At 39.5% G+C, this 18,383-nt stretch overlaps 1 protein-coding gene and 1 long non-coding RNA gene across 7 annotated transcripts in view; one reads left to right on the plus strand and one right to left on the minus strand.

Moving 5' to 3' along the window:
• The window catches only part of LOC135221669 (uncharacterized), a 488,794-nt gene extending 470,931 nt beyond the window's left edge, over window positions 1-17,863 (minus strand). For 4 of the 6 annotated variants that reach the window (XM_064259378.1, XM_064259377.1, XM_064259382.1 and 1 more), the window contains exon 1: window positions 16,996-17,133. The gene's annotated coding sequence lies outside the window, so the exon portion shown is untranslated. Of the gene's footprint in view, window positions 1-16,995; window positions 17,134-17,728 lie in introns of those variants that run through there. The other 2 variants (XM_064259381.1, XM_064259380.1) reach the window with 2 other exon arrangements.
• LOC135221670 (uncharacterized) lies at window positions 146-17,191 on the plus strand. Its single transcript, XR_010316062.1, has 3 exons — window positions 146-287; window positions 2,488-2,619; window positions 17,041-17,191. It is a non-coding gene; the product is annotated as an uncharacterized LOC135221670 (long non-coding RNA).
• Window positions 17,864-18,383: the final 520 nt, after the last annotated feature.

Below are 18,383 nucleotides of genomic sequence, written 5' to 3' on the forward strand. Positions count from 1 at the left end.
GTGGAGTCAATAGAGAAACTAACAGTTATTGTTTGCTAGGAAATACTAAAAGTTGCGCTTTTGCAAAACCAGAATTACGATGACTTAATTCTATGATCTAGTATCAAATTGACACAAAAAATTTGGTAGTATAATTTTAACTGATAAACTTCAAACAACATTAGAAGGTAATTTGAAATTTGATCACGCGCGACTGCGCGGTGGTTGTTCGGTCAAGTCACTCAAGTGGGTACAGCACTTACGGCAGTGGCTAATTATGACAATTTCCTGTTGTTCTGATTAAGGTGGTAAGATTGGGGTGATATCAACGGTGCTGTAAGTCATGGGTGAAATGCTACCGTAGGTGAATATTAGTTTATATGTTATCCTGTTTATTTTTAACGGGCTGGTACTAAATACGGCGTCTATTTTGCACGTAAAGTGACAGTAGTCTTCAGTTTTACTTTCGCCAAATTGACCAGAATCATTTGACGACAGCTATTATTACGGCCGCCATGCACGTAACGAGCTTCGTTCGCTCAGATCGCTAGAAAATCGTGGTCACCCACACACTTTTCCGATGTGATCGCATAATATCAGTCTCATGGATGACTTCACCGTGAGCAGGTATGGCATATTTTCGCGAGGAGCTGTATATGTATATATGACGTTGAGAGCTGCTAATGCGGATTATTTCGCTGACATAGAGGGGCAAACTGAAGAGGAAATGGCTTAGAGTGGATGGAAATGGGTTACAATGGATAACGAATGAGCTATCACATGATGCACTGCTTAGAGGACTAAGGTTAGAACCAGCAGATGGTTTGTATGGAGTGTAAAATTTTACGTTGCATGGAACCAGTGGTTATTAAGCAACGGGACCAACGGCTTTACGTGATTTCCGAACCACGTCGACAGTGAATTTCTATCACCAGAAATACACATCTCTCACTCCTCAATGGAATGGCCGAGAATCGAACTCGCGACCACCGAGGTGGGACGCCAACACCATACCAACCACGCCACTGAGGCGCTCAAACCAGCAGATGGTTTAATTTTATAGGTTATCTTTTACGTCGCCTCATATAATTTCCATAACTACCATTTTCATCTCGTAGCGGGGTAGTGCCGTCAGTGCACCTCGTGCGGTGCACTATAGGCATTACCATGGCAATATAAACTATAGTTCCATGGGCATTACTTATGGTTATTTGCAGCATGCCTTTGGTCCCTTTCTTCCAAATTACTTTCTACTCTCTACTAACAATTTCGTGTAGGGGGTAGTGCCCTCAGTGGACCTCATGCGGTTCACAGTAGCATTACCTAATGTCCTTTGCAGCGTGCCTTTGGCCCCTAGCTGCAACCCCTTTCGTTCCTTTTGCTCTACCTCCTTTCATATTCTCTTTCCTCATCTGACTTTCCACCCTCTCCTAACACTTAATTGATAGTGTTACTACGAGGTTTTCCTCCTGTTACACCTTTCAAACCTTTTACTGTCAATTTCCGTTTCAGTGCTGAATGACCTCATAGGTCCCAGTGCTTGGACTTTGGCCTAAATTCTATATTCAATCCAATTCAACTACAATTTTCATTCAGCTTCAGTACTTAGGCCTACTGACTTAATGGTTCTAGAATTGATTGTGTTGCTATTGTTATAAAGACAGGCTGGAAAGTGTTTGTTTGTTTGTTTGTGCTCTAGAACTACGAGTTTCATTCAGCAACAATAACGTTGGCCTACTGATTTAATGAATCTAGAATTATCGTATTCCTATCATTGTAAAGGCATATAAAGACTACTTTTATGCACGATGGGTGTTTCCCGCGTAGTTTTTCTAGTAGTGTGACGTAAGTATCGTTCCTCTTCCCCTTGTCAAATGTTCTTTGGATTTGACTTTCCAAAGACAAGGAATATCTTGCAAAAGTTGGATGAAATCCTATAAAAATTCTCAATCTCACTCATCATCATATGTTGTCATCCTAAGATGTTAATGGGGCAAGGGTTGCCAACCAACTGAGAATATCGCATGATCAGCCCATACACATCGCGATCCTCGATATCGAGACCATCAGGTGTAAAATCGGGATCCCGAACCTATGCAATGTCAGGTTGCCGGCGAGACCGCTCTGTCACGAGACTCCGTCCACTTTTGGCAGCACGATGACCCTATACACACACCTTGCCATACCGATATCGTATGCGATAATCGTTGCGTGTATGGTGGCCTTGAGACTTAAGTCTCTTTTGATACATGAAATGTTGTATCTGAAGTTTATAAAGACAGTCTGCACGTAATAGCACGTCTCTTCTTGTATCCAGCATTAACCATTATGGTATAGCATTTCATTCATTTAAATTGGAAATAGTAACTCATTTAGAAATTCGTTTTAATCACTTATTAGCTAAGGGAAACGGAAGGCCATTGTGTGACAGAGTATGAAAAACACTTTTTATCTTTGCTTTTGAGAAAGAATGCTCAGAAATGATGTTAATTTTTTTTTTTTTTTCAGAATGAAGAGTTGGACAGTCCATGATGAAGCTAAACCTTTCCCACCGTTATTACTACATTAAGGGGTCGGTTGCCAGATGCGCCTTCTCCACTGCCTTCTATCAAACTTCTCTCCATATCTAAATGTTGGTCGGTAAGTAATGGTTTAATAATATGTGTAATATTCAAGCATTTAATTTTTTACTTATAGTGCTTGCATAAACTGTTAACCTCTTCGTTTAAAGCCTAGAACTGTTGCAACATCCGTTAGCTCATCTTTTATTATATTTATTTATTTATCTAATTTATTTAGTTATCGTTTTGCTTCATTGGCTATTCTCTCTCTCTCTCTCTCTCTCTCTCTCTCTCTCTCTCTCTCTCTCTCTCTGAAGAGCCTGTGAGAAATAATACAGAGTAGGTAGAGTGCTTGAGTAGGCCTAAATAATCGTAAGGTGCCTGGCCATGTGCGTGAGTTACCTCCTCGAGATGCACATAGTACTCCATGTACTCGAGTTGGGTGGGGATGACGCTTCCTTCCCAAACAAGTGAGTGAATAACGATATATGTATAGGTTTGTGAGGTAAGAAGTTAATCTTGCTATTGTTATTTTAAGCAAACATATACTCTCTCTCTCTCTCTCTCTCTCTCTCTCTCTCTCTCTCTCTCTCTCTCATAAACTTTCAGGCTTATGATAATTATTTATAAATATATATACTATATATAACTAAACAGAATATTGTATAAGTTTTGCTTGTGTATGGGATTGATGTGTTTATGTGTGTGTGTGTATTCCCTTTACCCGTAAGCATGCTGCGTGGCTCATCAGTGCATCGAATCCCCCTCATACAACTGCTTTCACTCATCCAGGATATTAAGCTCTTCCTATCCAATACATCTTTCACCCTATCTGACTCCTATTTATACAGCTTGTTCCAGAAAGTTCCATCCTACCTGTTCATCATCCCAGCTGTGACCCAAACCACTCTCCTTTCCCAGTAGTTAGATTTAGCCAGGCTTGTGCTGGCACGGGCTCTTGCTTTTCAGCAGCCTGTAATTTTTCCCAGAATCAACCCTTGGCCCCGTTACTGTTGGCGTACCATGGTCTATACATACATATATATATATATATATATATAATATATATATATATATATATATATATATATATATATAATGCTTATAGAGAATGTAATAAGAAAAGTAACGTTGTAGCGCCATAAGAAATATAAAATGGTGAATGAGCCTAATAAATTTCATAAGTCCCAGAATTAAGTTTACTGGTACTCATGGAAGCCTTCACCCACCCCTGCCAGACACGAATTCTTAGCTTTGCGGCATGGTTTGGTGATAAGTCTAAAATTTAGACTAGATTATGCCTGATGTATACTTTACCATACATGCTAGTCGAAGGATGCTTAGTATGAAATTTCGGACTCGTACCAACCAAGAGACATGACTGTTAGGCTGAACATGAACTAGCTGGAACCTTTCATTCTGTGATAACAGTTTTTTTTTATCGTTTTGTTAAACTTTTCATTTCGACCCAGGAACGAATACTGAACACTTCTAAATCCTCTAAAGTTGGATATTTACACTGTTCCTGCACAATCTTCTAAGACTTGAAACCCAAAGTTCTTGAACCCGGACAACGTGAATTCAACACTTATCTAAATAGACTGACATATAATCCATTTAATTACCCTAGTCTTAGATGTCATTGTCATAAACATTAATATCGTGCTTGATGGTACTCTCACACCAGGTTTCTTTCTTTGTTCTCTCTTTATCCTTTCTTTTCATGCTTCATATATGATCAATAACTTGTTTCATAAATATGCACATTATTATTAAATCTTTTTTGTTTGCTTTTTCAGTACTTTTATTGACCCAAATCCTCCATGACTCTTTATACTAAGAATTCTTAAGTCTGAGGACTTCAATATAATTCCTCTTTATTTAAGTCACTGGAATTCCTACCATGCTCCGGATTCAATAGTACTATTCCCTCGTCTACAGTTTTCAAGTTCCTCCTTTGTTACTGCCGGTTTTATTTCTCTGCCGTTTCACGCTCTGTCCTCAATGCTCGGGTGTATGTGTTTTCTTTTTCTTTTTTTGGCCCCCAAGAATCTCTCTCTCTCTCTCCTCTCTCTCTCGTTCCTCTCTCTCTCTCTCTCTCTCTCTTCCCCTTTTCCTCTCTCTCTCTCTCAATTTCATCCTTAAGATAGCAAGATACTCGCTAGAACCGTCTTGCACAATATTCTCAAGCCCAAGCTGGTGGGTAGTGAGGCAGACACAGAATATGGTAAAATACAAAATTTCAGAGCAGTTTCTGAAGGAATAGATTATATATATATATATATATATATATATATATATATATATATATATATATATATGTGTGTGTGTGTGTGTGTGTTTGTGTGTGTGTGTGTGTGTGGGTGTGCGTGTGTGTGTGTGTGTAATTGTGTGTGGAGGGATGGGGTCGCTTCCATATACTAACGAAAAAATCTCATTTGTAGTTGCGGGCAAGTTTTCAACCGAAAGAACAAAACGTTTAAAAATGTTTTGAACGCGCGTAATCTATCTTTCGCTAGAAGAACCATCGTCTTGTTGCAGTCCCGTTCGTCAAGAACACTATAAATCGTAACATTCACTGCATTATCATAACCATCAGATTCATCGTTCATTGTTCATCTTTGTTGCCGTCAAGTGCAGCGTTGAAGAGAGAGAGAGAGAGAGAGCGAGCGAGAGAGAGAGAGAGAGAGAGGACATTTTATACTACCAACAAGTCAACATCTCCCACTCGCTCCCACTGCAAAGCCCCCTACCAACACCAACCCCACTTCTCGCGTCCTTGTCTCCCATACACGCATCGGTTTAATTATTTTCTTACTCATTAACTCTCTCTCTCTCTTCTCTCTCTCTCTCTCTCTCTCTCCTCTCTCTCCTATTTATTCAAGACATGCGTCTCCCGTGAATTCACCAGACTTCGTTAAAATGAAAGAAAGTTCCTGCCAAAGGGACAATGACGTCTGGCGCAGAAAGGAGATCAAGCGACGTATGAGTGGGTAAACAAGAGTTCTTCCAGTAAACGACGAAGGAGGAGGATCGGAAACTAAAGTAACTGTATTTAAACGGAATCTGGACCTCTCTCGTCTCATTTGCTTCCTTTTCAATTAATAACGTCTCCCCTTTCACTTATATAGTTGCTTCTCTAAAGTCAACATTTTCTTCACTATTCATATTATCTTTCTTATCTTCTTCCTTATCTATCTTCACCCTTTCGTTTATGACTTTTCCTGTTATTGTCTGTTTCATTTCCATCTGCTCCAATTTCTCTGTCTTCTTATTATTCTCGTTTTAATTTCCACCTGCTTTAATAATATCTCTGTCTTTCCCTTTCCCTTTACCCTTTATACCTCACCACCTTCCTTTTCCATTTCCAGGTACTCCAGTCTCTCTCTCTCTCCTCTCTCTCTCTCTCTCTCTCTCTCTCTCTCTCTCTCTCTCTCTCTCTCTTGGTGGTACTATATCTTGTAAAACATCCAGTTATTTCCCTCCAACCGGTTTTATTAGGGAACGGAATGGCATTGTTCTTAGTATTCTTTTATCCAGACATCCCCGTAAATAGTCTGTGATTCCAGCACCCGTAGATGCTATCGTCTTCTGTGGAGACCAATGTTATCAGATGCATCGGGTCCTGTTAGCACCACTGTGGTATTATTATTATATTATAAGTCGCTACTATGTTTTTCCTTTAACCTTCGAACCAAGGAAACTTCCACGCTATGTAGCAGCTTTATAAACTCAAGCATAAGGCTCCTCATCAAAAATGCGTCGATCCATGTCACAGATACTGCGGCACACACCTGTCTTACAGTAACATTTCCTCGATATTAGGCCTTTCCATCCTGACAGCTCTTCTACGTCTGTTAACCGCTGATTTATAACTCTCCGTCTCCTCTTTCCTTCCAAATTTCTGCTCTATACATCCTTTTCACCAGCTTACTGTTCGCATTCTTTCCACTGGTCCGTATCGCCACCAAGAACGCTGGCCCATTTTACACCCGACGTGACCTTTGTAACTCTTCCTCTTTCAACATGCTGCATTTATTCTTAAATTTATTCTTAACTGCATCCGCCTTTGTTTATTTCAGTCACCTGAGATATTAAGTTTTTATTTCTGTATTTGCATAGTATTGCGAGGGTTTACTCACTATGGTTTCTTTTCCTGCAAGGTCACTATGGCCAAATGACTTCATGATATTAATGCATTAATGTATGTATAGTGTTATTTCGATATTTTTTATCGTATATTTTATTTACTATTTTTTGCTTTTTGCTTCACTACACTCAAGACAAGTGCAAATCTAGGGACTAAACCAATAAATACAGAATCATTTGCTTAACATTTTAGTAGTTGTTTTTGATCACCAGTATCTTAGTGCAAACTCAGCATCAAGAATATTAGTACACCATCATTACTGATGCTAATCTTTTTCATGAATTATTAGATTTGGTATATAATTTTATCTTCCACTTCATTAGTCAATGTCAAGTCAAGTTAAACTCTCTCTCTCTCTCTCTCTCTCTCTCTCTCTCTCTCTCTCTCTCTCTCTCTCATGTTTCTGTCTGAAGCTATCCTAGAAAGTACTTAATTTCTTCCTACGCCTCATTAGGTAATGTCAGGTTCAGAAACTCTCTCTCTCTCTCTCTCTCTCTTTCATTCCTCCCTTCATGTGTCTGTCTAGAGCTATCCTAAACAACCATCTACATCTCAGAGACAGAAGATAGACCTCATTTACTCAATATTAATGTTCGTTCCCCCTTCCCGTCAATCGTATCTCTTATCATCTGACATCCCCTCCCTCCCTCCCTCCCTCCCTTCCCCCCAACTACTGTAGATCAGCCCCCTCTCCCGATTTCATTAGACGTGCCATCTCTCATCACCCTCAACTATGACCTAGAACAGCAAGCGAGCTGGACTTATGTTACCCTTACACTGCCCCCCCTATCCCCCAACCTTTCAATCCCCTCCCCCTCCCCACTACCTCTCCCCCTCCCATTCCACATCTCTTGCGGATGGTGTCACTGGACCAGAAGAGTTGTTGTTGGAAGGGAGACCGAAGTATCTGCTTTAATTTCATCGACTCTGCCCACGCAGCGATTTCAAACACATGCACACACGCACATATAGGGTAGAAAAAGAGGCTGAACTTATTGGTTTTGGGCCAAAATAGCTCTTTAGGCCCAAGCAGAATTATCTACACGATTCCGTTTCAGTTAGTGATCAAGTTTTAGGGTGGGAGGAGACCCTCCTCTTTGATTTTCTTATTTCCGGTTTATTCTGGTGACGTAATCTCTCTGACGCATGTTTTCATTCTTCCGAGAAAAAGCCCCTGAAAAAAATTTGTTTTCGATAATTAGTTTGTTTAGTGAAAGTTGTGTGCTGTTCAGTAACTGAATCTACATATCCGGTTAGCGTCAAAAAATACCGGTTGACCTGACAAACTTATTTCCGGTTCGTTAGGAAATTATGGTTCTTTCGAAAGAATGATTAGTATATTGCTCTGTAGTATCTTTTCAGTTTGTTTGATTGTTTGTTTGTTTGTTTTTTAAGTTGATTGCCAACGATTTCAGATTCTGTTAGTGATAACCTTTTTGATGAAGTGACGTGCACTTTATTGCGACAAAGAGCCTTTCTGGCAATCGTCTTTTTGTGTGAAACTGATATCTATCGTCCCCTAAGAGAGAGAGAGAAGAAAAACTGTGAACGGTTCAGTTGTCGATAGACATAGTCGCTACGATGCCAGGTGAATTGATCGTAGCAATGTCCTATTTCATCTTGATTGTATAAGATACCTTTTTGTCATGGGATGGTTAAAGGGGAAGATTACAACGTTGAATATGCACCGTAGCTGTAGGAGATTGGCAGCGTTATGCATTTCTGTAGATGTGGATGACCAAAGTGGTAATGATGCGAAATTACATAAATCAATCAGTATCTAATTCGATATTCAGTAAATTATTATTATAAAGGTTGTTAGTCTTTCATGTCGAGGGTAATTTTGTGGTGAATTATCTTAGAAAGTCAAAGAAAATACTAGATGCCTGTTTCCATAGTAGCTTTGAAAGCTTAATCATTAGACGTATATCCTCACGCGAACATGAGCATATATTTATTATATATATAATAATTTTATTTATTTATTTATGTTCAATCAGAATTTTGTTCCAAACTTCTCTTTCAATGGATGATGAAATAAAAACCCAGAGAGAAAATATGGGCCTCCAATTCCAGAAAATAAGGCTCTTAGATCGTAGGCACACGACAAACAGATGGGCCCCGTCTCTGTGCCATCCATCTCGACTGGAATAATAAGTATAAGAGAAATAAGACCAGAGGTCCTCCTGCGCATAAGGGCCTCCCCCCCTCCGCCAAGTAGGCCTACTTTACCGCGAGTTCTCCAGATTTATGGAGACTGATTTTGAAATAGATTATGCCGCGGATTTTATCCATGTTTCGCCGCGTTTTCAAATAAATTTGGGTCAGGCTCAGCTATTGCGATGAGCTTTTTTTCATTTTCCTTTTTTTTTCTAGCCCTCTATTCTCAATTCAATATGCAGTAGAGGATATATGCGGGGATTGATGACGAAGGAAGGGTGGAAATCGTTATGGATGTGAAATAAATTGGTAAACCCCGTGAGTAGTGCTGTGGGGTGCACTGTAGGCATTACTGAAGGTTCTTTGCAGAATCCATTCGGCGCCCTAGCTGCAACACCTTTCATTCCTTTAACTGAACCTCCGTTCATATTCTCCTCTTCCATCTTTCCACCCTCTCTTAACGATTGTTTCAACATTATATTTAGCGATGAATGACCTCATAGGTCGCAGCAGCACTTTGCCTTTGTCCTAAGTGTTATATTTCAATTCCGAAAACTGGAAAAAATTTTCTCAAGCCTAAATATATATTTCACGAACATCGCACATCACGTCTCTCTCTGCCGGGAAAATATTTCCCTCGCTATTTTTTCCCCACAGAGTCTTTTGTTTATATACGACTGTAGATCCATTAGGGGATAGTGGCGGAAACCGCATGCTTCGTTAGGCAACCGACGAAAAGCGACTCTCAATGGACCGTGGAGAGAGAACCTTGCGCTCTGAAGTAATCAAACCCAAGTGAATAATTTTTTATCATTTCTGTGTATTTTTTTTTAAAGTTATTTCTAGAACAAGAATACATCAAGTCGTGACATTCCTACAATGCGGAAGCAGCGATAGTATTTGCCTATTAAAGATCTTTTTATTTATTGATTTTTTATTTATTTATTTCTTTTATTTATTCATTTGTTTATTTTCATTTGCAAGACAGATGAAAATTGCTACAAGAGATTATACCATTTTTATTAACGCAAATGGCTTATGCTGAAATAGAGTTTATGATCATTATTATTATTTAGAATATATGAACTATAGTAGACTTCTCCTTTAATATAGATTCAAGAATCATCGTTTCTCTGGTTGACTGCGAAAATTAGGTTTAATACGTGTATTTAGAGTTGATTTAACTTGCTATGCCCCGTACTCGTACATATCAGCGGGAACTGTCCTTAACACATTACCATAACTTATGTGTAGAACAGCGATTTTTATATGATATTTACGTGCCATTGGTATTGAACGTTTCATTTACATAAAAGATTCCCCTTTGATATAAAGACGTTCAGAGAATCCACATGTCATTGCTTTTTGTCTTTGAAAACACAACCAACTCTCTCTCTCTCTCTCTCTCTCTCTCTCTCTCTCTCTCTCTCTCTCTCTCTACTGTCATAACCACCCTTGTCTATCGGTGATAAATTGTCTCTTTTACACTTTCTCAATTGAAACCATATTTACTTTTGTTACCAGCGATAAATGGGATTACTTTCCACCAAATTTCCTGCACTCACAAAAATTTCTTTATTTCCAACAAGCCCTCGCTCTCGAAACATTCTAATAATAATAATGATAATATATTCTATCACAGGCTTCCTATTCGACTGTGTAGTAGTTTTTATTGTGGGGCTCCGTATTGTATCCTGTCTCCTTAGGAGTCCCTCACTTTTCTTACTATGTGCACTGTTTCTAGGAGCAAACTCTTCTGCATGAGTCCTGGAGCTACATCAGCGTCTAGTTTTTCCAGGTTCCTTTTCAGGAATCTTGGGATCACGCCTAGTGTTCCTATGATAAGGGTTACAATTTCCAATGGCATATCCCATATCTTTCTTATTCCTACTTTCTTCTTGATTTTGTCAATCAACGTCACGTCTGGTCTATTGGCACGTATCGCCCTATCTGTTTTGACACCATAGACCCAGAGGATCTTTGCCTGATCGTGTTCTATCATTCCTCAGGTCGGTGCTCGTACCACTTATTACTGCAAGGTAGCTGGTGTTTCTTGCACAGGCTCCAGTGGAGGGCTTTTGCCACTGAATCATGCCCCTTTTTGTACTGGTTCTGTGCAAGTGCGGGACATTCGTTAGCTATGTGGTTTATTATATTATTATTATTATTATTATTATTATTATTATTATTATTATTATTATTATCATTATTAAGTAACATAAAACAAAAGATGAATTGAAAAAATTAATGAATAGATAAAAATGTAAGTAAGTTGTTAAAATACAAGGGGAATCGTATTGCATTGCATCTTTGCTTTAACTTTCGAAGTTCCAATCGCACGACATCCTCAGGGAGATTGTTTCAAATTCTTCTTGTATAAAGAGAAGAGAAACAGTCAAGGAATGACACATTCACTCGAAGTCCTCTTGTTAGTCTGCTATGGAAGATACGCTGTTGAAGTCCCCCCCCCCACCCCCAACCCCCACCCCCAACCCCCACCCCCTCTGGATAAGATGGCTTAGCCACTGCCAGGGATGTCGCTCAACCTCCCGTGGGTCTCCAGTGACTCCGTTGTAGGTTGGCCTGCCAACGGCGCATCTTGAAGTTTCTTCTCTGTTCGTCTTGTTCAGCTTGTAAATCTGCATATTTGTCTGTCTGTCTATCTTTGTCACTTAATGCATACGTCTATAATTTGTTTCCATTCATAATATACATATACATATATATATATATATATATATATATATATATATATATATATATATATATATATGTGTGTGTGTAAATGAGTAGATAAATACACACACACATATATATATATATATATATATATATATATATATATATATATACATACTACTACATACATACATACATACATACATACAAACAATGTAATGGATACGCTCACTCACACATGAATTTATGAATTATGTTCTTACAAACATAAAAAGGAGAAGGGCCCAAGTGTAAGTTAACTTTTTAGAGTATTGCAAAGTAAAGTGTTTTAATCACTATGATCATTATTTTTTGGTAAATATTATTTTGTCTAATAGAAGAAAAGGAGCCTTGGGTTTATATAATTACAATAACGTCTCATGTCTTATAACCTGTACTTGGACGATCAGTTTGTACACAGTGCATATTTATTCCAGCTGTATTAACGTGAGTTCTTTATCTACGTCTAAAGACAAGAGTTCATTAGTGTATCCGTGTAATATAAAAGTTTAGAAACTATTCCCTCCAGCTTTAGCGAATTTTGCTGGCTAGGGCTTAAAGTCAGCGAAGGAAAATCCCTAGCGTAAACAAAACCATTGGCGGAGGATTACATGCTCGGAATTTCCCCTCCCCACCTCCTCCCCATCAATATTTTCCCCAAGGATCGGGAGTTCAGGGGGCTAAAACGGGATTTACTTGAGCGTGCGTATGTGAGAGCTCTTTTGTGTGTTTGTGTGAGTGTTTGTGCACGTGTTTGATTGCGAACAAGGATCTAACCTACTTGATTGCGATTGTCATTAACTCCTGAAACCAGAAAGGGAAATGTAGTTTTTTTTTTTTTTTTTTTGTTTTTTTTTTTTTTTTTTTTAAGTAAAATCCGTCTTCATCTTAGTCTTTATTCCAACGCGATAGCCTTCGGTCCTATCTCGACGAATCCTTCAGGACGCGCTAAGGTCAAGCCATGACATTGACAAAGCCTTGGGCGAGGGTACAGAGGCACGTTTGCCCGAGTGTTAGAAAACAGTAATACTTCGTGCGTGCACAAGCACGGCAGATGTGTCGGTCTCTCGCTCATTCATTGCGATTAAAATCACGTATAATCTCCCAAATGGACGGTCGAGGAGCTTTTGTTCGACCTTGTGGTAATCTGCGTTACGCTCTTAGAAAGAGGCGTGGTTTTAGTGGCCTTCAATCTATGGTCGATGTTTAATAATAAATCTCTCTCTCTCTCTCTCTCTCTCTCTCTCTCTCTCTCTCTCTCTCTCTCTCTCTCTCTCTCTCCTAAAGGGAAAATCACACAAGAAGAGGTATTCATTCCCAGTTGTATTTTTTTCGCTGAAAAAATTTAAATAGCCCCAAACAATAAAGTTCTTTTTAATACCGAGCTAGTTAAAAAGAAAATAATAGTGACAGTGGAAAGTTTGTTTTACAACAACAAAGAAGACAATCATGAATGTAGCATCTTTATCGAAGTAAATAACAGAGCCTCATCTTCAAGATTAACATTGCAGAGACAAAAGTACAACAAACGAAAAATCCATCTGTTCAGGAATCAAGGAAATAATTGTTATATAATATTTTTTTTTTACAAAAGGAGTCATTTCCCTATAAAGGGGATGCTTCAGGTAAACACAAGAGAGCACTCATTGTGGATTTTTTTTTTTTTTTTTTTTTTGCTTTATAAACATTGATTCGAGGAGCCAATGATTACCTTCACTAACGATATATGAGTAATTGTGTAATTCCCGACATACTAAGAGATGCAAGTGTATATCAAAAGCCGTCCCTGTAATAAGAGTACGCGTGGAAGAACGATGGGTAGACATTTAAATAAAGTAGTAACTGCGGGAGGTTCATCTCCTTTTCTGTTTGTTTTATGTAGTTGGACGCAGCCATTTCCTTTATAGCGGATGGCTTCAAAGAAAAGCAAAATATAAGTTACAGCCACATTCATTTTCTAACCACTGAAGAAGTATGGAAGTGGTGTACATAAAGTTTCCGCAGGGTATAGGAGACTCACCAGTGGCTTGTTAACCCCATTCAGACATACTGCACCATTCACTTCTAACAGGCATGCTCGAATTTCCTAAATATGGATACCTTTCCATTTCAGAGTACCTTTGCCACTTAGTTAGCCAAAACTTTCTGGGCCTCCCTCTCATTCTTTTCAAGTTACTTCCGAAAAACATTATATATATATATATATATATATATATATATATATATATATATATATATATATATATATATATTATGGGTGTGTATGTGTTTGTACGATGTATAGTTTGAATTTTTATCACATCACCGTGATTCATATACATGCATTATGATGCAAATGTCCTATAATATCCAATTCGCTCTACCTCGGAATTAACATATTTTCAATTATATTAACAGAGGGGGAATTTTTTAGTTGATAATAATTTCGTCTTCTCGTGGATTGGAACCAGCGCGCAGAGGAAAAATCAGGACTTCAGTGACCTTGTTGGCCTGGTCGGTAAAGTCACTGAAGTCCTGATTTCTCCTCTGTGCGCTGGTTAGAATCCACGAGAGGACGAAATCATTATCAACTAAAAAATTCCCCTTCGGTTAACAAATATGAAAGCATGTTAATTCCGAGGTAGAGCGAATTGGATATTAAAGGACATTTGCAGCTTAATGCATATGTGTATATATAGTATATTATATTGTGTGTGTGTGCGCGCGCGTTTATGTGGCTGTACACATAATACATAACACATACGGAATAGTCCCGAGAAGATATATAATTAAGTTTCTGGCATTTGCGGTGCGTCGGCCGGCGTTGTCTAATATGAAGCGCTAATTACAGTCTCATGTTACAAGCATTAGCACTCGGGAGCCGTTTTCCATTTTCGCGTTATACATTACTTCCGTGGTGACGTCATCGGGGAATGATATCTCCCAATCCCTCTTCCACTCCCCCCCCCCCCCCCCACCTCATTCAAGTATGGAGGAAATGAATGTTAGAGGAAGCGCGATATTTCGCTCTCTTTTGGTGGCTGAAATAATTTAGGATGGATACCTAACAAAATGTTAGGCACATTATTTATGATTGGTGTGATATACACACAATTTTGTGTGTGTATATATATATATATATATATATATATATATATATATATATATATATATATATAATATAATATATATATATATATATATATATATGTATATGTATATATATAAACATATGTGTATATATATATTATATATATATAATATAGTGAGAGAGAGAGAGACTATATTTGTAAATAGTAGGTATATATAATCCACACGCAAACACACACACGTATATATATACATACATACATATATGTGTGCATATGTGTGTATGTAGGTACTTTGAACATCGTGACTGAAGGTACGGGCTACAAAAAATAAGCAATTGCCGATAAAGCATAATGAGTCACAGATTATCTCTCTCTCTCTCTCTCTCTCTCTCTCTCTCCTTTCTCTCTCTCTCGTCACGTCTCATTCTCTCTCTCTCTCTCTCTGTCGCTCTAATAACGCAGGAAGAGATGAGATCCGTGCAAACAAAACTCCTCCCGAAGAAGACTAAGCCTGATGGATTGCGAGTAGTTTCGATGACGACTTCAGGATCGACCGACGACGAAAGATGTGCTTTCGTTTGTGCGCTCATTCTCGGCTGCCTCATGAAGCGGCAGCTTTTCCCCTGAAGTGCCTCTGTTATTGCGAATCACTTCAGGATGCGTTCCCTAGAAAGGGAACTGAAATTGGAATGACTCGAGTTTCCTCTTAATATGCTTTGTTGATATCTCTCTCTCTCTCTCTCTCTCTCTCTCTCTCTCTCTCTCTCAATCTCTTATATATATATATATATACTATATATATATATATATATATATATACTATATATATATATATATATATATATATATAAAGACGTGGTTTTTGAGTTTCTCTTCGCATCTGCTTTCTTATCTACAAGAGTATGGTAACAAATGAAAGACAAGAATCCTGAAAAATGCTTGAATTCACATGGAACAAGTGAAAGAAATGAGAAAAAGAGAAAACAAAAGTATGCGAAACAAATACCAGACTGGGGAGAGAGAGAGAGAGAGAGAGAGAGAGAGAGAGAGAGAGAGAGAGAGAGAGTTCCAGTATGATGTAACGTCCAGGTACACGTACTCACGCGCAAGCTCGCAAGTTTTCAGGCGTTAATGACGATGGAACCTTCCTTCACAAGTGAGATCAAAATGCGAAACTTACAAATCGTAAAAGAACGACAGAGGTCATTCGTCGATGGGTCAATCAAGATTTTACCCTTTTGTAGCCCAGCCCGGAGAAGAAGTCAGAGGCATGAAAAAGGTAGAGCTTAACCACGATGGACTGTATCTGACTTATTCGTATCTTTTTTTTCTGAGAAACAGAACGAACAATTGAAGATCTATATATATATCTGTCTGGATATTTTCTCTGTCGGTCATTTTCCCTGCTAGATTGTCTCCCCCTCCCCCATTCTCTCTCTCTCTCTCTCTCTCAATCTCTCTCTCTATCATCCTCTCTCTCTCATCTCTCTCCTCGCTCTCTCTATCTCTCTCTCCTCTCTCCTTGCCCTGTATTGCCGTGCCTTATCTGAATGCAAGGCAAGGGTTGTCCTCAGAGTCCCATTTGCAAGATCTCGATTGCCCGAAAATAAAAGGGAAAGGCAAACAAGCATAATAGCGAAAACAAACAATGAATGAAGCTTTGAAAGCCATCATCCTAAGCAGCCGACAGACCAAGCAAGCAATCATGCAAACAAATAAATAAAAAAAAGTAAACAATTCAGGGAGGAAACAAGCGGCGGGTGGAAGGAAAGAAGGAAGCATGACCATCCAGTTAGAGAGGGAGAGAGAGACAACGAAACCGGGTTTCGCCACATTACGGGTCTCAAGAATATTGCAGCGGATTGCTTTGCTTCTGGATGTTGCCATGGGTCTGGTCTCAGCATCAACCGCCCCCCCCCCCCCACCCACCACCCCCACCCAACTCCCCTCCCGCTTCACTCCCTCTTCCAACCCCCCAAAAGGAAGCAAGAAAGCAAGCATCCTCGGGTGTGCATCCTGGTGATTTTGGTCGTTTACATTTCTTACATTTTTTTGCACTTCCCGATCCTCCTGTTGCATTGTTTACTCACTCCTCCCTTTATTTACATTTATGTATTTTTCTCCCATCCGTTTTTGTGGTCAGTTTGATGCATAGTAAAGGTGTCTGCTTCCATTTGAATCGATTACGAACTGCAGTGCTCCTTCCCTCTAACTTATTTCGTGTTCCCCATCCATGGAGGCTGTTTGCTATTCAGCTATGCCGTCGCTTCGATGGCTAAAATATGAAAATGCTTTACATTATGAAATCATACCTAAACCTCTCATTAAAATCATGAAAATAAAGTTTCATCCTCACCTTTTGGGCGAAGGCTTCATAACCGGGCGTCTTTATCCATTGCAGGCAAATCCTCCTGATAACACGTGGCACTGATAACGAACCCGTCTGTGGCACCTAACGCAAAAGCGAACCCAAGAAGAATTAAAATCCTACGGAACACTGCTGGGTCCGAAACTGAATCTGGAGTTGGTCTGGGTGTTGCCCATTGTTGCAGGTGGTTTTTCAAAGAAAAATTAACTTTTCTCTCTCTTTTTTTTTTCTCAAGGAAGATACTCAAAATTCAACAGTCTATCACAAAATCTGAGATATGATGGAGATGGAAATTTGAAATCACATATTAGAGACCTTATAATTTCTTGTTGGCTTATTGAGACATAACAAAGAAATACACTGATTTTTCCCCTTTTTCACATATTATATAAAGACTTGGAGAAACATAGACTTTTGAACATTAAGACACGGAAATGACACCAAGGAATCACCGGAAAAGGATGAGGGAATCGTTGCATTTAACAATGTGTTCCACGTGTGTTCTTCTGATAGGTCATCTTTACTTTGAGCACAAAAGGATGTAGATATATATATACTATTTCTCTCTCTCTCTCTCTCTCTCTCTCTCTCTCTCTCTCTCTCTCTCTCTCTCTCTTTGAGAAGGGAGAGAGAGGGTCACCTGTCGATGCTTTAAGGTCAAAATTGGTATTTTTCTCTTTTTTTTTGTATGGATGAATCCTAAGCGCAAGAAGAGGCTTACGTTTTATTCACTCAGAAATCCCCACTAGCACCTTGGCACCTAATCCCTGCAGGAGGAGCGAGAGAGACAGCGAGTGGTGGTGGCACTGCCAGAACCAGTGTCCCGAAAGGGCCGCGCTCACTCCCTTCACACCGGTCCAAGCGCGACTGGTCGGCTCGGCTGCTCCTGTTGTCGAGGGGAAACTTACAAAGAGCCCGGCCTTCTTCAGGAGTGCCATGGCGCATGCGCCGGCCCAAGGCCCGCCACGTTCAGATAGGGTTTTCCCCGTGATCGATACTGGCATCTTGCGTTTAATACCTCAACCGCTGTGCTGACCCTCTTTTCTTCTTTCCCCCAACCCCTTTTGTCTCTCCTGGGTATGATGAGACCGATGCACGTCAGTCCCTCCCCAGATATAAACAGTTTGACCTCCTTACCCCTTCTCTCCCCTTCCATCCCCAGTCGGAAAGCGAGGTAGATTGGTGCTCCCCATTTTCATCCCGACGGGCATCGCTTTCGCGCCCACGCCCATCCTGTTTGCTCTTGTCATTTTCTTTTTTTAAACTTTCCCTTTCAAGTCCTGCTTCCCGTTGGAGACAGGCCCTGAGAAATTATGCTGCTGCTGTCAAGGTCAACCGTAATCTTCGGCGAGCAGGGTTTGAGCGACGAGAGAAAC

Source organism: Macrobrachium nipponense, chromosome 3, assembly GCF_015104395.2.
Source record: "Macrobrachium nipponense isolate FS-2020 chromosome 3, ASM1510439v2, whole genome shotgun sequence".
Lineage (NCBI taxonomy): Eukaryota > Metazoa > Arthropoda > Malacostraca > Decapoda > Palaemonidae > Macrobrachium > Macrobrachium nipponense.